This window comes from Helianthus annuus, chromosome 3 (genome assembly GCF_002127325.2).
Source record: "Helianthus annuus cultivar XRQ/B chromosome 3, HanXRQr2.0-SUNRISE, whole genome shotgun sequence".
NCBI classification, from domain to species: domain Eukaryota; kingdom Viridiplantae; phylum Streptophyta; class Magnoliopsida; order Asterales; family Asteraceae; genus Helianthus; species Helianthus annuus.
The window spans coordinates 103,937,837-103,964,485 of NC_035435.2; the positions used below are offsets into that span (position 1 = coordinate 103,937,837).

The 26,649-nt window shown below is 39.3% G+C and overlaps 1 long non-coding RNA gene across 1 annotated transcript; it reads left to right on the plus strand.

Moving 5' to 3' along the window:
- The first annotated feature begins 229 nt into the window (after positions 1-229).
- Positions 230-2,321, plus strand: LOC110927900. Its single transcript, XR_002585989.2, has 3 exons — positions 230-683; positions 1,606-1,661; positions 2,185-2,321. It is a non-coding gene; the product is annotated as an uncharacterized LOC110927900 (long non-coding RNA).
- The last annotated feature ends 24,328 nt before the right edge of the window (positions 2,322-26,649 follow it).

Genomic DNA, 26,649 nt, shown 5'->3' on the forward strand with positions numbered 1-26,649 from the left:
AACTAGGTTAGGTTCATTGCTAGTGTTATATAATATCTACACTAACTAGGTTAGTGTAATGGAGTTAGCAGATTGCATCAACTTGAGGGACCAAAGTGTCATTATGGAAACTTGTTTAATAGCTATATTAAAAAAAAATGTAGGGGGCCGGACTCGAACACGGAACCAGTCACAAAACGCATAGGCATTTAACCGCTACGCCACCAGTGGACTTGTATTATTAATGGATGTTGTTTGGTTTCTAACCTGAGATTGAACTGGTTTCCATCTCCTTCCAGAAACCCCCTGAAACACGATTCAGACATGGTCCCTTCAATTTCCGAACTAATCTCTTAGTATAGGTAACGATTTGACTTCGACTTTAGCTCATTAAAATCGTATTGATGAAGATTAATGTTTACTACCCCTTAATCATTCCGAAACACCTTGAAACCGATCCTTTGAAATACGAATTTAATCACCATTAAAGTATATTTTGCACTTGATGAACATCTTTTGGGTTTTAATCAAATCATAGAATTGACTTTCAAAGCTTATACCATTCGAATCCTCTGCAAAAACTATGTAAAACCCCACTGAAATTTCTCCATTTCATCACCTCTACATCGCGAACTTAATCGAAGAACATTTGAGGACTTGTAACTTGTACAGACGAAATCTACTTCAATTCTCGACCTTTTCAGGTGATTCCAAAGCCCAACTTGCTTAATTTTACATTCTCTACAAAAACCCTCTATCAATGTCAGTGAAGGCTAATTTATCCAAATTTAATTTTAGTTGAAATTAAGGTTCTTCATTCATAAAATTTGGGGATTTTAGATTTAGACTTGTATTTTGACGAAATTGAAAGTAGAATATTGTTATATATCATACTAGAATATTGTGTATAAATTTTGAGAATTTTTAGATATCAATTGGAATTTTGGTGAATTATTTACGTTTTAATCTTTAGATAAATCAAATAAAAATATATGATAATCTCAAATAAATTAAATAAATGTTTTTATTGATTTTCTCAGATTATTTAAACACCGGGGAATTTTTATAGAATTGTTCCTTAATTTTTGGAGAATTCATAAATATAATTTGGATCTCTCTCTATACATATACATGTTTTAATTATTTAAAACTTCAAGATTGTTGCAAATAAAATCTGGGTAATGTTTCTACTGATTTTTAGTGGTTGCATAATTGTTATAGAATTTTTATGGAATATATATCTATAATCTTTTTAGTAATTATTATATAACTAAAGAATTGGTGGAATTGTTTAGACAAATAAATCCCATTATGAAGATATTATTTTAAAATAAAATCGGGGATGAATATTAAATTGAATCTATAATTTTTAGAGGAGCTTGATGGACTTATTTAATCATTTGGCATTATCAAATATTTAAAACCATTAAAATAGAAATTCTATAATTTTTGCCATATCGGTAAATTCTAAAACATATATAACTATTGCTTTCGTTATTTCTTTGTTGAACGAATATGATTTTATATATTTCCAAGTCCCCAAATAGGAGAACCAAATTTCCTAAAATCATTAGGTTAACCTTTCATTTAGTATGTCTGTTATTTACAATACGGTTATTATCTTAGAATTCCACATATTCCAGTTCGTGCGTTAATTCTCGTGGAATGTCTCTTCGCAACCTGTGAGTAATTTCTTCCATTTCCCCTTTTTAATCTTTTACAAATTTTGGGGTGCATCACGTTACACTTTTCGATTTACTTAACATGCTATGATCAAGTGTTATTATGTGAACGTTTTATGTGTATTCTATTATTCTATATTCTATCTGATGTTAAGTCTATTGCATGCTATTGTGTCTAGTGGATCCACGGCTGTCTAGGTTCCCCACGGCCGTGGGTTGTAGCCTAGTATCGCCAACAGTATTAGACTCGCTCCTCGGGGTTTGAGCCTAATGCACGCTATTATCAGTAGTCTATTTATTTTGGATGTTTGTGGTATTTGATTGTGTATTCTTGTTTGGTAAATGTGGATTTATGGATATGTTGACTATGTTGATGATATGAGACCATTTACACACTAACCTTGGTGCATGTTAAAAATATTTTTTTTAAAAGAAATAAATACTAAATTGTTTTCTATAAAAAGGAGGAAATTATTCACCAACATTTTGTTGACCCAAAAAGATATTTTCTAACGTGGTGCAGGTTTTCAAAGTTGATGATCAAGTGATGTGGATACGTAGCATGGGCATTAGGAAATTAAATTGAAATCTTGATATGTTTATTTTGAACAATGTATGAACAACTTTGATTATTATATGTTATGTGACTATTGAAATGGATATGCTTTATATATTGAAACAATAGTTAGTTGTCATGAGCTATGGGCAATCATCATGCCCCGTACCTTTCCGCGGTGGGTCGGGGTGTGAAATATATTAACAATGAAAAATAACAAGACAAACAACACAAAAAAAATCCAACTGATTATCAAACAACGTTCCCTCTTACGAACAACCCTTGAATGAATATCTTCAAATTCAGCTTCTTGCAATTTATAAATTTGAACCTCCTCTCTCAAATACTTGACTTCGTTTTGAAGCACATCCTTCGTATCCATCAGTTCTTTGATGACCACACATGCCCGACGACACATGGGAGGATCGACCCACACAAAGAAGTTGCACTTAGAACGCTGACACGAAAAAAAATCACTTATATACAAGGGTTAATGGAAAAAAATACATTAAAAATGCCGGTAAAACAACCATTGTGATTAAAAACATACCATACTGTGACAAGTGTAAAATTGACGTCCGGGATTAGCTTCAGTCCAAGATGTTCTTAGTGCAACTGTCCTACCACATTTGCAAACAACCATTGTGAATTTGTGATTGTGAAGATGGTGTATATTTTTGTGGCAAGTAAGGATGACAAAAATACCCGACATTTGCAACCAACATATACAAGCTTTAAAAAACAAACCAATATGCCGCTCATAGGCCCATACGCGTGTATTGTGGGTACGGAGGCTGACAACTTTTCAGCCCATATGCCTTGTATAGCCCGATGAGACCCATATCCACCTACTTTTTCTGAAAAGTTGACAGGACATTTATGACACCCCACTTGCATATGACTCTCATCGACCCATACGGGTCTCATTGAAGTTCAGTTTCATTTCTTTTTATTGTTTAACTGAACAAGTACATATCCAAATACATATCCAAAAGTTATTTTTTGGATGAGTTCTGGACCACACGATGACAATCCGGAAGGGGACCACACGCGTCTCTCGTATAGTTTTCGCTCTCGTATCGGTCTATACGGTCGGAATATTCAAGGTTTGTTTTTTTGTGGTTTTATTTTGGCCATTTGTGGTGGTGTTGGGGTTGTGGTTATGGTGGGTAGGTTGTGGTGGTGGTGGTGGGTCGGCTGTGGTGGTGGTGGTGGTGGGCCGGCTGGGGTGGTTGTGGTGGTGGTGGGTCGGCTGGGGTGGTGGTGGTGGTGGGTCGGCTGTGGTGGTGGTGGTGGTGATGGTGGTGGGTCGGCTGTGGTGGTGGTGGGTCGGCTGTGGTGGTGGTGGTGTGTCGGATGTGGTGGTGGTGGTGGGTGGGCTGTGGTGGTGGTGGTGGGTGGGCTGTGGTGGTGTTTTGTTTTTTTTTTTTTAATATTTACAATGTATTTTCGAATGCCGAGTCTAATGCTAAAATGTATTTTTTATTAACAGGATATCGAAAGTCGGTGTTTTGACGGTAGTGGTAGCGTAATCCGTATGGAGAAACTACGTTCGTATTTCATATTCATGCACTAGAACGTCGATCTAGGATTATGTGTTATCGGAGTAGCCTGTTGCCTCGTCAGCTCCCAGTGACGCTAGCCAACGCAGTCTGCCCCGTAACATGCCCTTCCAAGAGAGGAGTTCATTAGTGTTCTCACGAGCCTTCCACCAACGGGAATGCCACTTCGCTCACCACCATCCTGACAAGACGCGTAAGACTGGACGGTGGTTGATAAAGGAAATCCCAACTCCACCGCTCCAACCTCCTGATCCCTTGTGCCATCTCAGTGTGGTAGATGTGAAGCAGAATCCTGTTGGAAGGTAGGGTTCGGTACGCAATTCCAAGACAGCCGGCCTGTCTTTGTATTGTGTATGCTGCACCCATCGTTTTCCTGTACAGGAATTCAAGAATATGTAACAATTAGCGATTTAGGGTTTAGGGTTTAGTCATTACATTCTGTATCAAAGTTACATGTTTTGTGTATTAATATAAAACGATGTTTAATTAGATTTTGAATTACGTTTCTTGTTGCGTTATGGTTAGTAAACGACAATTGAAAAATAATTAAAGACTTTCAGATGTTGTTGACATTTTTTAACATACACATTGCGTTATGGAAACAATTAAACACATAATAATAATTGATAAATAAAAAAGTTGACATTTAATAAAACGTTATAATATACCCATTTAATAAAATTTGACATTTAAAAGTTTGACAATTAAAGACGTAATAATACTCATTTAGGAATATTAAAAAAAGTAGTTAAATAAAAATTTAACATTTAAAAATTTTGATAATTAAACACATAATAATAATTCATAAATAAAAAACTATGTTATAATATATACAATTCGTTTTATAAAAGAAATTGACATTTAATAATACTTATAAAAAAATTGGCATTTTATAATATACACAATTCATTTGATAAAAAATATGAAGTTTTTATAACACGAACACAATTTTTTATAACAACATTTTATAAAAAAATATTAGTTTTCTTATATAAATATTTCACAACTTCCCTGATGTGCGTGAAGTGTGTTATATTTTAGGTATGTATTTTAAGCCCTTTTACACTTTTTAGCCAAGTTTTAAATTTATAAAACACGATATTTACTAACACTAAACACACATATGGGCAAGTGCACCCATCGTGGACGTAGTATAGTGTTGGTAATATACCGAGGTCGTCCAAGAACACAAGAGCTTTTAGTACCGGTTTATCCTCAACGTCTAATCAAACTAAAATGTTAGAAAAAGATTTAAACTAAGAAAATAAAACTAACTAAAATGCTGAAAATAAAAAAAAAAAAAAAACAGATAGACAAGATGAATCACTTGGATCCGACTAGTGTGTTAGTGTAACCTTTGATTATTTTCGCACATTTGCACTTAATTAAGAGATTATCTTAGTTATTGTAGTAGGCCCCTCTTTTGAAGGCGACGTTACCCTCAACCCAGTAGTTTGAGTCAGCAAAGATACAATCCTAAAGGGTCGGATTATTGAAAGATAATTAATTAAGTTATTAATGCATAATATGGTAGGCCCCTCTTTTGAAGGTGACGTTACCCTCAGCTAAGTAGTCTGAGTCAGTAGGGATACAGTCCTAAGTAGCTGGGTTAAAGTTTTAATAGTAGTTAACTTATGAGGGGATCAAAGAGTTTGGACCCCCGCCATCCAATACCTTTGGGTATTGAAGGAGGTCCTACTAAATTTGACCCAGGTCCCTTGCAGGATCTCTAAACGCTGAACAATGGCAAGACTCTTACCAAACCGTTCCCTTAACCCCCGACCAGGTAGCCAACATACCTCCATATAGACCGTGGAGATATGAATGGTGAAAATCTTTTATTTTATATAGACAGTAAAATAATGCCAAGACACCACGGAAAAACGATAAGGAAGAATCACCTTCAACATAAGAAACTAGTTATTAAAGTCATTAATACATAACCAATTAAAAAGTGCAAAAGATTAAAAATAAAATGTATTAGACTAAACACTTCTCTTCACCAAGTGATGTAAGAGACATAGGCAAACATGGCCTTTGATTGTCAAGAACTCTTACGATCAATCTTGGATCCCGAGACGACTCAAACACTCTATGATGGACAATGGATGATGGTGTTATGGTGGTAGTGGGTGGTGGGTGAAGTGTGAGAGAGGTGGTGTGCCAAGGGATGAGTTGAAATGTCTCAAAGCACTCCTATTTATAGGCTGAACAGAAGCTCGGGCACGGCCCCGTGTCCATCCTTGTCTCTCTCCTCATTAATTGTAATTCGCAACTACAATAAATGCGCCTTCAGGATTCTGACCACGCCCCCGTGTCCACTGGGCACGGCCCCGTGGTGGGCAATAGAAGCTTCTAAAGGTTTGTCTTTTCTGCTGCTTATTGGGTGAGCACGGGGCGTGTTCAGTCTTCTGTTTTCTTGGTTTTGCTTGGGAAGATGCTGTTGAGGGGTTGGGCATTCCACTTTAGCTCCTTTTCTTGTATTTGTGTTAGATTTTGCTGTCTTTTTGCTTCTTTTGTTAATTTGAGCTCATTTAATCCTGAAAATACAAAAGGAAGACAAAAACACACTTTTTCCAACATTAGTACTAAAAAGGGTTAGTTTTATGCCACATTTGATATTATTTATATGTTGCATTTTGCGCATATCAAATACCCCTACACTTGAATCTTTGCTTTTCCTCAAGCAAAACTCTTTATAATGTGGCTTTATTCACTCCCAAATGGAATGGGTAGAAGAGAAGGTTTTTTGGGCTTGTCATAGAGTGTCGCGATTTCCAAGATTCTCTATTGAGGTTTTATTTTTAATTATTTACAATCCTATTCGGCATGATTTATTAAGAACAATACTTAAGATAAATTACTTATTTGGGCACAACGTACCTTTTTAAAATCTTATTTATATACAAGTTCACATACCTCACGGGAGATCACTCTACACTCGGCCGAAGGTGTATTTTTAGTGAATCACTCGAGAGCGGCATGGAACTTACTTCTACCATAAGCTTGCCAAACAATCAATCCTCCTTTTTAACTATATACCTTTGTAAATATCAAGAGGACTTTATGGGTTTTTTGGCTTGGGCTAAAGGTGGGTAGTTGGGTTAGTGGTTAGTAAAAAAGGGCGAAAGGCGTAACGAACGTCGAGTTGAAAGACTTTTTATTTTTCATTTTTTTATTTTATTTCGATGGATTGTTCAAACAAAGAGATTTGATAAACTTTGTTTGTTTGTTTGGCTTCATCGAAATATAAATATTTTTTTTTTTGAAAGTCATAAGAGAACCGAACGTTGTTACTAAAAAAAAATAAATGAAAAAGGTTTAGGTGGGTAAAAATGGTTGTTTTGGGTTGAGAAATGAAAATGTTTAGGCTCAAAGGGGTTAACTAGGGGGATTTTGGGTAAGTGGTGAAAAAAAAAACAAAGAAAAATAATGGTATAGAATGAAAAAGGGTTAGTCCTAAGGCCTCCATCATTTACTTACTCGGGTTTAAGTTGGTAAGGACCCAGAATGTATTGTTGTGGCAAGTTCTAGAGTCGTATGAACCCGGCGGCTATTGACACAAGAAACTGAAAATGAGCATTTAGTGTAAAGATATATATATATATATATTTGTATGCTCGTTAAAGGCTCAAAACTCACTTTTATGGGAAAAGAGTTTTTTTTATGTGATCAAGTATATAATCAAATTTTAACTAAGTTTGTCATGCCTTTTCATAATTTTCTTATGCTGGTTCTTTTTATCACGATGCTATCGGTTGTAAATTTGTAAAAATATAACCTTGTTGAGTCTTGAATTCCCAACTTAAACTTAGACAAGTAAAAAAAATGAAAATTTTTGGAAAACAATTGGGGTGATTAGCGGTTCCAATAGAGTTTTGTGTAAGGCTTGTTATTAGGACTTGCAAAATTCAAAGTTTTAGCACCCCCCACACTTAAATTACACATTGTCCTCAATGTGTCCCAAAAATAAGTTTTTAGGTTGATTGAATGTGTAAAATGGCGTTTAAAGCAAAATTTTATGTTACTGGCAGTCTGGACACGGCCCCGTGGGGACCGGGCACGGTCCCGTGTTCAGGTGCCAGTGACAAAAATTTAAGAAAAGAAACAGAAGCCTGGGCATGGGGGCGTGTTCAGTGAACACGACCCCATGTCTAGTTACCTGAACTTGGTGATTTGCTGCAGATTGTGCAAGACGGGGCCGTGTTGTGTGGACACAACCCGTGCTGAGCCTACTGTAATGGGAGATTGTTGTCGGATTGCTCTGTTTTAGTGCATGGGGCTATGTTTCTCGTTTCCCTTGTTATCCTTCACCATCCAGAGTGTGTTTTATTTCTTATAACACCATCTAAACCATCATTTCTTAAATAATCATAAAGAGGATTACATAGTCCTAAATCTTACTAAGTTAGATAAGTAAGCACAAGAAGCATAAACCATGGAGTCCTAGCCTACAAGTTATTTTAATTAGCAAAATTTCCAAGAAACTAATAGTCTTGGTTGGTTGTGGCTTCATAGAACTCCTTCTTCCGGGCATGGACTCCTCATATGTCGGCGAGCCACTCCTCTATTTCCCTTGGGAGGAGAAAAGAGGGCTCGTTAGCGTCGGTTTGAGAAGGTGCAACTTCCACCGGGACTTCTTGTAGATCTTCAAGGGGAGGTTCCGCTGGAATGTCATCCCATCCGGTCGGGTTGTTGACTCCAAGTGCTAGGTTCCAATACTCTTGAGGGAGGACGGGTTCCATTGGCGGTGTTACAAGAATGTTTAACCTTTGGTGCAATAGGTTAATTTCTTGAAAACTATTTTCCAGCCCCACCATAAGATAATTTATACGGTCAATTAGGATTTCCTCAACCGAAGTCATCTCATCGAGAGCTTCCCGAATTGCCATGACGTAGTGTACAAGGATAGCTTCAATGGAAGGCCTCCTTCCTCTTCTACTGTTTGTTGAATGCACGGAAGATGTTCCACTGTTTTCACTTGACATTCTACGAAAATAAACCGAAAACAGCTTATTTTATGAAAAAGTATATTGGACATGGCCCCGTGCTCATTGAACACGGCCCCGTGTTCATCTTTCTGCAGAATTTTGTAACAAGAAATTTTGAAGTTTTAAGTTATTCCTCTAACTTATGAAGCCCGGTTGAGCAATATTAACTTAAAACCATGTTGTTTAACTTGTTTTTAACAAGATTTCTTGAACAAAACTCAATAATCCCTTCATCAAAGCTTGAAACTCTAAGCTTTAATGGAGGTTTTATGGAGAAAGATGAAGAAGGAAATGGATAAAAGAGGAAAGGACAAGATGGTTGTTGGAACCTTCTTTTAGAACATACCTAGGATGGTAGGAGAGAAGATCCCTTCAAATCTCTGTCCCTAGATGGTCCAAATGTGCTGAATTCTTGGCTGCATTTATAGAAAACGACAGCGCGCTGGACACAGCCCCGTGTTGGCTGGACACGGCCCCGTGTGCAGGTAGGATCCTAACACAGTTTGTCCGTAATCTGACGTAAAAGTCAGAAGGGAATCTTTTGGTGGACACGGGGGCGTGTAGGCTGGACACGACCCCGTGTCGAAGGGCTGTTTATGAAGTTTGTCTATTTCTAAGGAACTTATCCGGATCGGGTGGTTCCTTACTGGATGGAACAACCCCAAAGTGCCTAAGATACCTTAATTGACCTAGGTTTAGACGTCAACGCAAGAGGCTTCTGGTGAGGGTGATTCCTATGCTATATGTAGGTGGACAAGTCCAACCCTTTTCTGGGCTCTCGTTAAAGAAGGTGTATGCCGAATCGCTCAGGTCTATGTATGCATCGAACGAAGTCGATGGGGAGTCCTTCACGACACAATCGACACAGGGACGACTATCGTCCAAGTCTTTGCTAGAGTCGAAGGTATTATCGGGATCAATGAGGTTGTTTGAATGCGATCCCAACACTTCTTCTTGGTCATTGTCTTGAGATGGATTTAGAAAATCCATTCTAAGTTCTTTTAACCAATCAAGAATCAGATCTTCTAGTTGAAATAGTTCATCAAGAAGCATTTCTCCTAAAATATCTGGTTGGGCGCCTTCAAGGGAGAGATAAGGATTATTTTTACTTTCGCCCCTCTTAAGGATACAGGGAAACGATGGGCCTATATAGTGGGGCTTATAGTTTAGAAAATAACATTCTAATTCTTTATGTCCGCCTCCACATAATTGACACCACGTACCATAAGAGTGCCGAAAGTAAAAAAAAATCATCATCACTCATTTTTGTGTCAGAATTTACCAACCGTCGGGATCTTACGTTTCTGTTTTCAGTAACTGAATCTTGGGCACGGAGGCGTGTTGAGTGGGCACGGCCCCGTGTTCAGCTTACTGTCTGACTTACAATAGGATTGCCAATTCCAAAGATTGGGCACGGGGCGTGTTCAGCGGGCACGACCCGTGCTGAGTTCTGCAGAAGCTGAAAAATTTAAGAAAATCTAAAAAATTAAAAAGAAAAATAAAAAAAAATGATTAAGCCGTTGATTCCTAACTTTCTTAAAATCCTTGTGTCCCCGGCAGCGGCGCCAAAAACTTGATGTGCGTGAAGTGTGTTATATTTTAGGTATGTATTTTAAGCCCTTTTACACTTTTTAGCCAAGTTTTAAATTTATAAAACACGATATTTACTAACACTAACACACATATGGGCAAGTGCACCCATCGTGGACGTAGTATAGTGTTGGTAAGATACCGAGGTTGTCCAAGGACACAAGAGCTTTTAGTACCGGTTTATCCTCAACGTCTAATCAAACTAAAATGTTAGAAAAAGATTTAAACTAAGAAAATAAAACTAACTAAAATGCTGAAAATAAAAATAAAATAAAAACAGATAGACAAGATGAATCACTTGGATCCGACTTGTGTGTTAGTGTAACCTTTGATTATTTTCGCACCTTTGCACTTAATTAAGAGATTATCTTAGTTATTGTAGTAGGCCCCTCTTTTGAAGGCGATGTTACCCTCAACCCAGTAGTTTGAGTCAGCAAAGATACAATCCTAAAGGGTCGGATTATTGAAAGATAATTAATTAAGTTATTAATGCATAATATGGTAGGCCCCTCTTTTGAAGGTGACGTTACCCTCAGCTAAGTAGTCTGAGATAGCAGGGATACAGTCCAAAGTAGCTGGGTTAAAGTTTTAATAGTAGTTAACTTATGAGGGGACCAAAGAGTTTGGACCCCCGCCATCCAATACCTTTGGGTATTAAAGGAGGTCCTACTAAATTTGACCCAGGTCCCTTGCAGGATCTCTAAATGCTGAACAATGGCAAGACTCTTACCAAACCGTTCCCTTAACCCCCGACCAGGTAGCCAACATACCTCCATATAGACCGTGGAGATATGAATGGTGAAAATATTTTATTTTATATAGACAGTAAAATAATGCCAAGACACCACGGACAAACGATAAGGAAGAATCACTTTCAACATAAGAAACTAGTTATTAAAGTCATTAATACATAACCAATTAAAAAGTGCAAAAGATTAAAAATAAAAAGTATTACACTAAACACTTGTCTTCACCAAGTGATGTAAGAGACATAGGCAAACATGGCCTTTGATTGTCAAGAACTCTTACGATCAATCTTGGATCCCGAGACGACTCACACACTCTATGATGGACAATGGATGATGGTGGTGGATGACGGTGTTATGGTGGTGGTGGGTGGTGGGTGAAGTGTGAGAGAGGTGGTGTGCCAAGGGATGAGTTGAAATGTCTCCAAGCACTCCTATTTATAGGCTGAACAGAAGCTCGGGCATGGCCCCGTGCCCGCTGGGCACAGCCCCGTGTCCATCCTTGTCTCTCTCCTCATTAATTGTAATTCGCAATTACAATAAATGCGCCTGCAGGAGTCTGACCACGCCCCCGTGTCCACTGGGCACGGCCCCGTGGTGGGCAATAGAAGCTTCTAAAGGTTTGTCTTTTCTTCTGCTTCTTGGGCACGGCCCCGTGCTCGCTGAGCACGGGGCGTGTTCAGTTTTCTGTTTTCTTGGTTTTGCTTGGGAAGATGCTGTTGAGGGGCCGGGCATTCCACTTTAGCTCCTTTTCTTGTATTTGTGTTAGATTTTGCTATCTTTTTGCTTTTTTTATTAATTTGAGCTCATTTAATCCTGAAAATACAAAAGGAAGACAAAAACACACTTTTTCCAACATTAGTACTAAAAAAAGGTTAGTTTTATGTCACATTTGATATAATTTATATATGCATTTTGCGCATATCATTCCCCATACAAATACCCTATCAAAATAAAGTTCCTTACATCCCAATCATTGGTAATTATTGGCTGACACCCAATGATTGGCATTAATTAGATGGTAGGGACAATTTTCAAACGTATTGAGCAATGAGGGGCGTATGGGTGGGGCCAGTTTGAGGCGTATTGGGCAATGAGGGGCATTTAGGGTTAGGGGATGTGTAAATACTTTTGGGGGGATGTGTGGATACCTCCACCTTAAATCAAAGACCCAATGAATAAAAATAAGCATACAAAGTCTGGGGGGGGGGGGTATGCCTCTCTTTAAATACATGTAAGCTTTTAAGGGACGGGAGGGGGCGGCTGACCCTTTTCGTTCAGTAGTGGAGAGTATTTAGTTTTGGTATAGAAATTTTTGGGTATATACGTTTTCGACCTTGGTTTTATAGAAATTTTTAGGTCCGGTGACTTCCGCCCCCGGTCGGAAATCTCAAACTTCGCCACTGCATTTACCCAAATAAAAAACTACTGCTGTGTTATCATCTGATCTTGGTATGCATTTCTGGGCTGCAGATGACATAGAAACTCCATCTCTAAATTTTAGGACACAGAAAATGGATATTATGTAAATCCCAAAACGTATCCGGATCACAGTGGTTGGTTGTTTTAACCCATAACACCTATTGATTAGGTGTTTGAGATATGAAAAGTTAAGAAGAATCAAAAAAGAAGGTGAAGCTAATGGATTAATGAATACAACAAGTGTTGTATTGAATCCAAACAATAAGATATAACAATAAACAACCTTGGATATCAGATTTGAGCACAAGATCAACACAAGAATGTAACAACACCAATATTCATTGAAGAGCCAAAAGCTTGAGTTTGTTACAAGGCTTGGACTATTTATAGGGTGTTCCTGATCTGCCAGCAAATTTATAAATTTGCTGGAATCTTATCTACACTAGGTCAGGAACATTACTATTAGAGAATTACAAAACAAGCCCTTGTACATTCTAATTTGCTACAAACTACTACTAAACTAATCCAGCACAAGTATCACCGATCTCAAAAGTTCTAACAATATCCCCCCTAGATCGTTGCATACTGGACTTTTCATTCTTCAATTGTGGCCGCTGGATTCTCAGTAGCTTGCTTCTCGGGCTCTGTTGGATTTTCTTCGTTAGTTACTATTTCTGGTGGTGCTTCTGTCTCGGTTGGTGCTTTCGGAGTTTCTTGAATAATTGTAGCTTCACAAGTTTGTTGGTCCTCCTTAGTGGCCTCATATGTGGATGAGGCCGGAGGTGGTGATCTGGGAGCGGGTTCAGTAGTAGAAGCAGATGTTCCTCCCTTCTTTCTTTCGTGTTTCTTCTTCTTTCTAGCTTCCTGTTTCTTATCATCTTTTTCTTTCCTTTTCTCGATTTTATCAACCAAATCCAGCATATCTCTTTTCAGCTTCCATGCTCGCTCCACTGCTCTCGAAAATAACGCCGCCTCCTCCAAATTTGCATTTCCGGCTCCTACATTTATGCGGCTGACGTTTAGTATTGTTAGATCTGTGTCACACTGTAACACCCCCAAAAATTTCACCTGCGGAAACCCCGCGAGACGTGTTACGCATCAGAGTTCGAGCCACCAATCACATTGAACCAATGATAAATATCTAAATAAGTCATGACATTATTTTACCAGAATAAGTTATCAACATAATATTAATTCTCAAAAGTTGTGTAGCGGAAGCATGTAATAAGTTGTTTAGCAATTGTTTCATAGTAACGCTTATAACCAATGTATCAAATGTAATTTAATCCAAGAGCCTCGATCCATGACCACTCCAGCACTCCCAGATAGCAAGCTTCCCAATACCAAGATGCCTAACGTCCTGCGAGCATGTAACACGTGTATCAGACAAAGCTGGCGAGTTCACAGTTTTAGAAAACGTTTGTTACCCGTTGTATGTAAAACAGTTCAATAACCAATGCAAGTAATATTGTTAATATCTCATTTCCGAACAATGACGGCTCCTGAAATACACGACTGCCCTTCCCACGTACTCCTATCTAGTACTGGGCCAGACTGGGTCATTAGTTCACCTCCGTCCTCTACAGGCACGGGGTGAGGGTGCCAAACCTAAGTAGCGCTACTAACTAATACCCGATGAGGGACTTACAAATGATGATAGGTGAGATCATTAACCAATATACTCGTTTTTACCCAATGACTCATTCCCCCCATGGAATACCCACTGACTGTCCCCAACCACTGGGACACATGCTCGAATGTAGTGAACTCACCTTGGTTTGCTCGGTAGAATTATTTCCTGTTTACAGTTGGTCAACCAAATCCTATTAGGGTTACCAGCCATAGTTAGTATCGTATGCACATTATTCACTTACGTTCAATACATATTACCCATATAGTATACATGTAACACACATATCATCAAAACAGTAGCATACCAGAACTACACATAACAAGTAACTGTTTCTCATATAAATAAAAATTCATTGCCATCTCTTAGCATGTATTTCAAGTTATACCCAATTTTCACATCACCACTCATGATACACATAATTTTATAACTGTTCGTTTGTTATTCACTAAGTGCGAGATTTAAACATGTTGTAGGTTCACTCAAGAGGGTGTGGTCCAGAAACCCCTTATACAATCTGTGTCAACATGTTGCCCGCTAATCAGTACCAAAACCAACTGAGATCAAGCCCTCGTCGATGTGTGGCCCTATTTCAGTTTTGCTCGTTCATGATGACTCTTCGGCCCACATACCGTACGTGGCTCAATGCAATTACTCTAATATAAGTGTGTGGCCCAAGTATATCTATGTATTTATCTAAAGCTCTATGCGGCCCGTTAGGATGGGGCGGCCCGCACCAGCTGTGCCGCTACAAGCTTGTTCGGCCCAACAGCCATATTTGGCCCAACTACAATATAGAAGTCAAAATAGCGTGCGACAATCAGCGGGTTGTACGGCCACAGTTTAAGTGTGCGACTATTATCAAGCATCATCTACCCACTACGACATGAATTTTAGTAGTGTACATATGTTACTGTGAAGTCGTGGTGTACGGCCGGGAATGTGCGGTAGATCCAATAATTCCTTTACATCATAATTCCCGTGATTAACCCCCACCCCACTAATTCCATTCCCATGAGTTATTTAATCGAGCAGTTACGTATGTCAATTTCTCACAACGATCAAAGCATGTTCCTAACATAGCATAAGAACTCCAATCCTAGAACAATAACACCTATCAATACTATCAACATTCAAACCAACCCCATCACCACATAACATTTAGTCATCAAGCTTATGCATCACTGATCATCATGTATATCATCTTTCTTATCAAAATTTTCATTTACCTTATTCACCTTTTGAATGGCTAACATGAGAACATCAATCCAACCGAACCCCATGTGACACACTGTTTCGTTAATTTATATATATTTATTCATGCTTCATGCACTAACCATGCACAATTAAAAACCACCAGAAAAAAAACATCACATATCACTGACAATTCACATGCACTTATGAAAACCATGGCCGACAACAACATGACTTGATCCTTATCTAATTTGGCTGTACTCTCAAGATATCTAACATGTAATGCTATGGGGTATTTATTACAATGGAAATCCACATATACAGCATATAATCGTCATACATGAATAATATCCTACAAGTATAAAAGTCACCTGAATGATCAAGATATTATCTCGAAGATGGGGGGTGGGTTCCGCCGTCGCAATATGTTGAGAGGGTAGGGTTTCTTTTCGCCACATGGTATTGAGATAATATTATAAATGCAAAGAGGGTTACGTAACATCACCTTATTTTACCAAAAATCATAACAAATGGGCCGGTCAAAAGGTGTTTTTGGGCTACGATAACCGGGTAGGCCGAGATCCAATTATACAAGAGTGAGGATTGTGCGAAGTGTGCAATGGGCTTGGACGATCCATGCTGTGGGCCGATACATTGTCGGGTTTTATAATGTGAAGATGCGGCCCAGAAGATGTGCGGCCCAAAAGCCAAAACATTAACTTATACGTTATCGTACGAATAAGTTTATCGGAGTTATACAAACAGAACGTTTTAACACATAGAGTAATATAACGAGAAGTAAGGAAGTAAGGGTCACAAAATAGAACGTCACCGACCTTGATAGTTCGGGTTGTCACATCATCCCCAACTTAAAAGAAATTTCGTCCCGAAATTTACCGGTAGTACCAGATTTAGATTGATCATTAGGAAAGAGTTGAGGATACTTAAGCTTCATTTGATCTTCACGCTCCCACGTGAACTTCGATCCACATCTTGAGTTCCAACGAACACTAACAATCATGATACGACTATGTTTACTCACCTTGACTCCCTGGTCCATGTGTTCGATAAATTCCTCCGGTAAAGGTATCGCACGTGTTTCATCAGACTACCACTGCCTTAGACCCGAAACATAAATGACATCGCGTACGCTACCCGATTCGCCATGTAACTCGAGAATGTAGGTTACGCTACCGATTCTTCCCAGATTGTTGAATGTTCCATCGTGACATCATTCAAGTTCGCCATGCTTCCCAAGCATTCCACACCCTCCCATGGTGAGACATTCGACACGATACGATCGCCTACATCGATTCTTCCCGCGTTTCCTAAGTTTATCAGCTTTCCTGACGGTCAAACTTTGCGCCAGTCGGCTCCCGTCCCAAGCAACCTTCCCAAGAGTTTCGAGTACTAGTCCTGGACCAATAATTAAGTTGTCTATGTAATGCCTCAACAGAGATGTCTCAACCATAGGTAAGAGTCCTTCCCATTTGCACCAAAGCCGTCACACACATTCTCGCAGCATGTCTTCGAGTGTCAGGGGTTCGTTTATTCTGACCATTAATTCTATGGTGATACACAATGCTCATGTTTAGACATGAACCAAGGATGTTGTGTATTGCCTGACATAAATCAAGGATAGATCAAAATCAGAGATGACAGGGGTTGGCACCTCGTGCCCTACAGCCGCCTCTCTCAGAGGAATATTCACAAGCTGTGAAGACTCGTCAGTTCGTTGATTGCAAGAAAATGTGTTAGTAACGTGAGTCCATCAACGATTACCCAGGTGATAATGTTTCCGTTTCGAGTTGTAAGTAGACCAGTGATAAAATCCATGGCAGTATGTTCTCATTTCCCTATGGGTGTTTCCGGTTACTGATACTCCATCTCGACTTCCCCACAAGTCAAACATCGCTCACACACATAGCTAGGTGGGCCGTCATGCCCGATCACCAATGCAAGATTTATAGATCCTAATATATCTCATCAAACCCAGACGACTAGAATATCGTGGCCGGCGTGTTTTGCTCAACACGAGTTCCCTTCGGTTGCCATATAATGAGGTCCATATTTGTTCGATAAAATAGCAAATATCGTCCGACCTGCCAAAGGTTGCTTCTCCATGCCCCGCATGGGTTCAACTTGAAAATTCTCTTCCTTGAATTCCCCAGTTTGAACAGAGCGTGTCGGATCAGGTAAGTTAGAGTCGGTAGTGGGCTGCAAAGCTCGTGCACGCTCAAGTTCCACAATCGTAATCATCCAAGAGTTCCATCCAGCGATGCCCTTAACCGATTTAGCTCTTTCGAAACCAGAGGACATGGGAGGCCCTTGTGATCGGTCTAAGTAGCGCATTCGGTACCGTCCAAATCACCCGCACCCTCGGGTAAAGGCGATGCTCAGTGCATTGCAGAGTTGGGATTCGAAAGCTGAAAATACGTCCTCCTGTTTTGTCTCCCACGTATACACAAGACCCTATCGTGTTAAAGAAATTAGAGTTGCGCGATCTTCGAAAATCATGTGATAAATCTGTGACAGTGTCTCGTGAGGCCAAGAAATTGTTGTATCCTCGAAGGATTCTTTGGTGTCGATCGGTTTCTAGCAAAGTGGATCCTAGCGAGGTCCGCGTGTATTCCCTACATCGTTGCTCACATGACCAAAAATTGTATACTTCTCGAATCCTGAAGTCGCACTTAGGTAGACTTCGCACGTAGGTGCTCCTCCCCTAGAAGCCCCATGATAAAATACAAGTGTCGTTCATGGTGTTTCTTTCTCCTGGAAATGACCCAAAACGTCGTCGATAAACACAGTCGATTCATGTAGTCCATAAAGCTACTGGTGTGTTGATTAACTCATGGCCGCACTGGCCGTATTGCGTTCGATATGGCGTTCCAGGAGCATTTTCTCTTTGGACTCCCATCTGATGATAGCTTGTTCGTTAAACAATTCTCGAATGGGGGGGGGGTTGGCTTGACCCTCACAACTTGTCAACGGGTTTGTCAATGCAGGATCAAGGCAAACGGTTCTCAACTGTCTGTCACCTTGCTGTGTTCCCAATATTCAGAACACATTCGAAAAGGCTCCTCTTCATGGGTATAGCGGGGCTCCTTAAAGCGAAAACTCTGGTCCGACAGTTCCTGTAGTTGAGTAAACAGCTCCTGCACACTCCTGGTGTAAGACGGTAAGGAGTACGAGTAGATGGAACTACCTCTGGCGTGAGGTCAACTGGGATTCTACCTAGCGGTTGTGGAGATAATCCTGGAAGTTCCTCAGGTAGCACGTTGAGGGTAGTCACGAACAACTGGTGGATCCTCGATCCTCTTATTCCTAACCTTAACGTCAATAACAGTTGCTAACATAGGGGGGGTAATCCCTCCGTAGACTCTCTTGGTTTTCATTGCCGAAATGATGCTAACCGTTGCACCACTTTGATGCATTAGAACAGGTAACAATTCTCCACTAAGGAGTGGGATACGTAAAATTTTCTCCTCATCGGGTACATTTATCAAGAATAACAGAAGAAGGGTTGATGTCGAACACTTGTCCCACAAGGTTTAGTTTGCATCCCTACGAACATAAGAGGTTTCCCTTGACTTGTCATCAGTTGGATCCCCAACAGGTTTGGTTTCAAGAATCATCAGGGTTAGACGGAACATGAACAAGGCGTTTAGTTACCAAGAACGTGCAGGCCACCGTGTTGTTATAATCCTGGCGTTGCCCATGTCAATCCTAAATGCCCTTCCACGAACATCATTTCCAGTGTTGTCTTCGTTACAAGGAATTCCAGTACTTGTCGTCATCCCCTTGGTTGTCGTCTTGAATTATCACCGGCCAATCCATGTCGTACGTACCTCCATCTTCCTTACTGTAGGCTATGGTTACAAGTACCCTAATGTCACCGTGACTATTACCTCTAATGGCGTTGCCCAAAACAGAGTCCTACGATCTTTTACTGACAAAATCCATCTTTTCACATTCCGTACCACGTCCGAAAGCGTTATTCTTTGTGCTGACAGTCACCCATTCCATACTAGAGTCGATTGTCATTGCCGATATTCCAATTGATTCGTAATAGTTGACTTCCATGAGTCGTTGTCTAGGGTTGAGAATTCAATTGGTGCCAAATTGCTGATGTTCGCTGCCGGTAATCAGGGTCGTCCGGATACAGTGGTCGGTAAAGTACTACACTCATCCTCTTGTCCGTCGATGTTGTGAGTTGTTTGAGTGATACATGGTCTGTTGCGAGAGTGTTGCGGAAGTGATCACACTTTAGAATCTATGACATCAAATCACTAAGTTCCAGCAAACAGAGAGAAATGAGGGAGGTAAAAAGCAATCATTTGGCATTGCAGCATTCAACTCACGGATATTCGTACAAGCACCTAACATTCTACACATTTCGCTAGGTGTTCAGACGTATGTTCAGGTAATACTCGATAGCATCAAGATTCATAAGGATTCAGAAAGGAGTGAAAAGATCACGTTCGAGTAAAAGACAATCACTGCTATGACCCCACATAGGTTTGTTACATTTCTCGTCGACTAGATAACAGAACAGAACCCCTTTTTCACTTGTTAGGGCTCACTGGAACTCGCATGCACACCACATTATTATTATGTGTGCACCCATAATAATAACCCAGTTTGCATGTTTATCTCAGTTCCTCCTAACTCATGTTAAAAGGCTTCCATGAATTTAAGCAACACGACAAATGACATCACGACATAGAGCATGTATGTTCAAGAAGAGTCCCACTCTTAAAACACGTAACATGGGTTGGTAACATAGAACCTCATACTGTAGTGCCAAGTGTGCATTCACGTGTGATGTTAACCTTAAACAAACACTAGATATACTATGCAATAGTAAACAAGAGACGAACCTTGCAGTCTGGAGCTGAGTGTCATGGTCGATTTCGGATCTGTTCGGTTATAGTCTGGTTTTATAAAAATATTTTTAAACCAAGTTCACTATAACCAGTGGCTCTGATACCAACTGTAACACCCCCAAAAATTTCACATGCGGAAACCCCGCGAGACGTGTTACGCATCAGAGTTCGAGCCACCAATCACATTGAACCAATGATAAATATCTAAATAAGTCATGACATTATTTTACCAGAATAAGTTATCAACATAATATTAATTCTCAAAAGTTGTGTAGCGGAAGCATGTAATAAGTTGTTTAGCAATTGTTTCATAGTAACGCTTATAACCAATGTATCAAATGTAATTTAATCCAAGAGCCTCGATCCATGACCACTCCAGCACTCCCAGATAGCAAGCTTCCCAATACCAAGATGCCTAACGTCCTGCGAGCATGTAACACGTGTATCAGACAAAGCTGGCGAGTTCACAGTTTTAGAAAACGTTTGTTACCCGTTGTATGTAAAACAGTTCAATAACCAATGCAAGTAATATTGTTAATATCTCATTTCCGAACAATGACGGCTCCTGAAATACACGACTGCCCTTCCCACGTACTCCTATCTAGTACTGGGCCAGACTGGGTCATTAGTTCACCTCCGTCCTCTACAGGCACGGGGTGAGGGTGCCAAACCTAAGTAGCGCTACTAACTAATACCCGATGAGGGACTTACAAATGATGATAGGTGAGATCATTAACCAATATACTCGTTTTTACCCAATGACTCATTCCCCCCATGGAATACCCACTGACTGTCCCCAACCACTGGGACGCATGCTCGAATGTAGTGAACTCACCTTGGTTTGCTCGGTAGAATTATTTCCTGTTTACAGTTGGTCAACCAAATCCTATTAGGGTTACCAGCCATAGTTAGTATCGTATGCACATTATTCACTTACGTTCAATACATATTACCCATATAGTATACATGTAACACACATATCATCAAAACAGTAGCATACCAGAACTACACATAACAAGTAACTGTTTCTCATATAAATAAAAATTCATTGCCATCTCTTAGCATGTATTTCAAGTTATACCCAATTTTCACATCACCACTCATGATACACATAATTTTATAACTGTTCGTTTGTTATTCACTAAGTGCGAGATTTAAACATGTTGTAGGTTCACTCAAGAGGGTGTGGTCCAGAAACCCCTTATACAATCTGTGTCAACATGTTGCCCGCTAATCAGTACCAAAACCAACTGAGATCAAGCCCTCGTCGATGTGTGGCCCTATTTCAGTTTTGCTCGTTCATGATGACTCTTCGGCCCACATACCGTACGTGGCTCAATGCAATTACTCTAATATAAGTGTGTGGCCCAAGTATATCTATGTATTTATCTAAAGCTCTATGCGGCCCGTTAGGATGGGGCGGCCCGCACCAGCTGTGCCGCTACAAGCTTGTTCGGCCCAACAGCCATATTTGGCCCAACTACAATATAGAAGTCAAAATAGCGTGCGACAATCAGCGGGTTGTACGGCAACAGTTTAAGTGTGCGACTATTATCAAGCATCATCTACCCACTACGACATGAATTTTAGTAGTGTACATATGTTACTGTGAAGTCGTGGTGTACGGCCGGGAATGTGCGGTAGATCCAATAATTCCTTTACATCATAATTCCCGTGATTAACCCCCACCCCACTAATTCCATTCCCATGAGTTATTTAATCGAGCAGTTACGTATGTCAATTTCTCACAACGATCAAAGCATGTTCCTAACATAGCATAAGAACTCCAATCCTAGAACAATAACACCTATCAATACTATCAACATTCAAACCAACCCCATCACCACATAACATTTAGTCATCAAGCTTATGCATCACTGATCATCATGTATATCATCTTTCTTATCAAAATTTTCATTTACCTTATTCACCTTTTGAATGGCTAACATGAGAACATCAATCCAACCGAACCCCATGTGACACACTGTTTCGTTAATTTATATATATTTATTCATGCTTCATGCACTAACCATGCACAATTAAAAACCACCAGAAAAAAAACATCACATATCACTGACAATTCACATGCACTTATGAAAACCATGGCCGACAACAACATGACTTGATCCTTATCTAATTTGGCTGTACTCTCAAGATATCTAACATGTAATGCTATGGGGTATTTATTACAATGGAAATCCACATATACAGCATATAATCGTCATACATGAATAATATCCTACAAGTATAAAAGTCACCTGAATGATCAAGATATTATCTCGAAGATGGGGGGTGGGTTCCGCCGTCGCAATATGTTGAGAGGGTAGGGTTTCTTTTCGCCACATGGTATTGAGATAATATTATAAATGCAAAGAGGGTTACGTAACATCACCTTATTTTACCAAAAATCATAACAAATGGGCCGGTCAAAAGGTGTTTTTGGGCTACGATAACCGGGTAGGCCGAGATCCAATTATACAAGAGTGAGGATTGTGCGAAGTGTGCAATGGGCTTGGACGATCCATGCTGTGGGCCGATACATTGTCGGGTTTTATAATGTGAAGATGCGGCCCAGAAGATGTGCGGCCCAAAAGCCAAAACATTAACTTATACGTTATCGTACGAATAAGTTTATCGGAGTTATACAAACAGAACGTTTTAACACATAGAGTAATATAACGAGAAGTAAGGAAGTAAGGGTCACAAAATAGAACGTCACCGACCTTGATAGTTCGGGTTGTCACACACACCCCGATTTTCCACGTGTCACCGGTGGGCCCGGTGGGGAGTATCGTGACGTCATGGTTGGCAACATAATAGTCAAACAACACAATATTATTAAGCACAGCGGAAGCAATTAAAATATAATACAACCCAATTTATTATTGTAATATCAACTATCACAATATTCGGGAGCTTATCCACAGAAGGATCGAACATAAAATGGAAACAATAGTTCAACAGACTTCAGGCATCTTAAGCTTGCGAAACTCTTTATTGATGCTAAGGAGACAATCCAGCCAATTACGTTTAGTACCTGCATTTAGTCTTTTTGGGAAAATACGTCAGTTTACACTGGTAAATACAATCAACTGACTCATTTTGGAAAATGATTTAAAAATTTGTTTGGATGCACATGGCATAAATGTTTTTATAATTTGATTAAAGTGCACAGAGGCAAGATTAATCTTTTTATTAACTTGGGAGAATTATTTAATATTATAATCTTGTGAACGAATTACATGTTACTTATGCGTTCAGTAGCCCGGATCTAGTCCGGGTTAAAGATCAATAGACACACCACATAATTGAGTTATACACGGACGGTGTACGCTACACGCCGTGCTCAGGTCGTGGCCAATCTCGTAAGATGATGCCAAGGATATCCGGGACATGGTCATTAACCCCCCAAAGGCTGTAAAGTAAACAAGACTGTTTAAACGAGCCGATCAAATTATTCAACTACCCACTAAGCGTGGAGATTTGATGCTCGATCAAGCGGTACGCTATGTACCGTAACCCAAGCCCGTATAGGGAAAATAAGTTAAAAGTATTTACCTGATGCAAAGTATAAATCACAATAAGCAAAATGCACGTAGCTTTTACTGGTTCTCCTAATCTGGAACGAAGGTTTAATATAACCTATTAGAATACTAACGGGTCTTTTATTAAGCTTAAGCTTAGACCGACTAGTTTCAAAGATACGGTTCGTACGCACGATTAAGCGAAGACCGGATAGAATGTGATTTAGACCCGACAAGTTCAGAGATTTGTTTAATGTGGGTTTATTATTTACATTCTGGATTTTGAGATGAAACCGATAAGGTTTGACCCGTGTCGATTAATTTATGTAAACTTGTTACATAAACCGAACCGAACGCGTAAAATGCGTAACGGGTATCCGTAAGAGCCATATACAGGTTTCCTAAGTTAATATGCTTCAAATATGTTGTGACATCAGTAGGATGTCTTTCATTATGCCCAGAACTAATTTAAACACAAACTATGCCCCGTAGGGGTAGTTTGGTCGTTTTAAAGTTTGTAAAAGCGCTTAGATGTTTAACTGAGTTACTGGTCTGATGTAAACAGCAAACATACTCAATTTGATGAGTTATAACAGTAGGCTAAAGCATATATGTGAAATTTATCATTTTTAACCAAACTATGCCCCGTAGGGGTATTTTGGTAATTTCACATAAGCCGAAAAGCTCAAAAACGGAGTCTGAGTTAATCAACCTTTTCTTACTGTTAGAATATCATAATTTGCCTCATATATCAGTAGGTATCAACCCGAGTATGTTCAATATGATTTTAAAACATACTATGCGTTAAAAACGTTAAATAAGGCGATTAAAGGCCATTTCCAGGTTTGTTACTTAAATCTGATATTTTTATATTTCCAGAAGGCTTAAAATAATTTATTTATTATATGTGGTCGGAAGCAAAAGGTTTGGAGTCGTTTCGATAAGTAAAACTCATTTTTATGGCCCGTAAGGGCAAACCGACAATTACCGGCTTAAGCCTACGACTACTAGTTACGCTCAGCCTAAAATTAATTAAAAATCTTTAAAAATGCCAAAATAATATATTACATCAGTGGGTATTAAGTTTGATACCAAAAAGTAGGCTTAACTAGGCTATACGCTAATTACGCCATTTTATTAACATAATGCATTGATTTAGCGATATTGAGCATAACTCTTAATCTACAAGTCAAACCGATGTCAAACTTTGCATACAAGTTTATATATCGGTAACTAAGGTTTCTACACTTTTACATTTTCATAAATCACGTTTTTAAGATAATAAGGGCATAACGGTCAACATATGAGCAATTAACGGAAATATGCATATTAATTGGATAACTAGTGAACCAAGGTGCATAATCGTAGAGGGTTGTTCTAACATGTATCCTAATCCAATTAAAGCTCTGAGGCATTTCTAAAACATGCCTAAACGGGTCAGAACTGAAAGTCAAAGTGAAAGTCAAACTATGTGACTTTCGGTTCCGAACCGGGTCTAAACAGGAAATAGTCGGGTGGAACATGTTTAGACATGTTCTTACACTTATTACTAAGTTATAACAATGATCAAACAGGTTGTATATGTTCTAGATAGCTAATTATGCATAAATGACATTTTAAGCATCCTGTTGACTTTTTAATTATATGTTTAACCCGACTTTTGACCTGGTTAGAGTGGCGATCAGGGGAAACCCTTTTGAGGTTTCATTACCCACATAAATACCAACTTATAACTATTATTAATTCGAGATATGACTGAGCCATTGATGACTAATCTCGAAGTCAAACCGTAATTACGACGGGTTGACTTTTAGCTAAATAACTAAGCTAAAATCAATTAAAGAAGGATTAGAACACTTACTGAAGTCCTAAGCTTGATTAGAGAACACTTGAGAGGAAGTTTGAGCTCCAGAAGTGATCCACAATTGCAGATGAAGGTGTTAGGAGTGTTTGTAACTTGAAGGCCCTTTTATAGTGAATTCAATCACCACAATTGGTTGACAAACAAGTCTAGCACTCACCATACCCTTCCAACAAGTGTCCTATAGGTTTAGGGGTCGTTTAGGGGCCAAGGGGGATGTGAAAAATCGGTTAAAGTCGATCACAAAGGCACCTAGCAGACACACATCCAAGAAAATCGGAAATCTGCCCAGATATGGCAGTGGCGTAGCGCGACTGCCTAGGCAGTTAGTGCTCGCGCTACGCGAGCCCTTGGGATCATCCAACAAACTTTTTAAAAATTGCAGTTTGGTCCCTAGCTCTTCAAACTTCGATTAGGCACTTGTTTATTGCATTTTGAGCCCTTGTAATTGATCTATAAGGGCCTCAAGACATATACCCATTTTGTTAAGTCCCCGGGTAACTTTATTGTTACCCGAAAAGGCCTAACTTTCAACGTTGACGCTTTAACCCCTCGCACACGAATTCGATCATAACTTTCTCATACGTTAACGAAACTTTACGAAATTTAAATCGTGCATTCTAGTGAGCATGATTAACATTTACAAAGCTTCGGGTTTGTCAAAAGGTCACTCAGAGGTATATCTTTAAACATGTTGACACATTTAACCCCTGTAGTTTGTAATCTCTCACTTTTAGCTTCGTATGATCCATGATTTATTCGTTTGAAGGTATGAGCATCATGTAGGGTTAATGTACATTATATTTATTCACAGTTGACACTTAGAATACGTATATTCACATACTTTCCATGTTTGTCAACTTTAGTCCTCCTATAATATTTCTTTCACACGTTCAAACTTTATGACACGTGTCAACACATTACAGGACGTGAATTTTCGAGGTGTTACATCCTCACCCCCTTAGAGTAAATCTCGACCCGAGATTTACTGAACTAAGTAAGGGTACTTTTCTTTCATCGTGGATT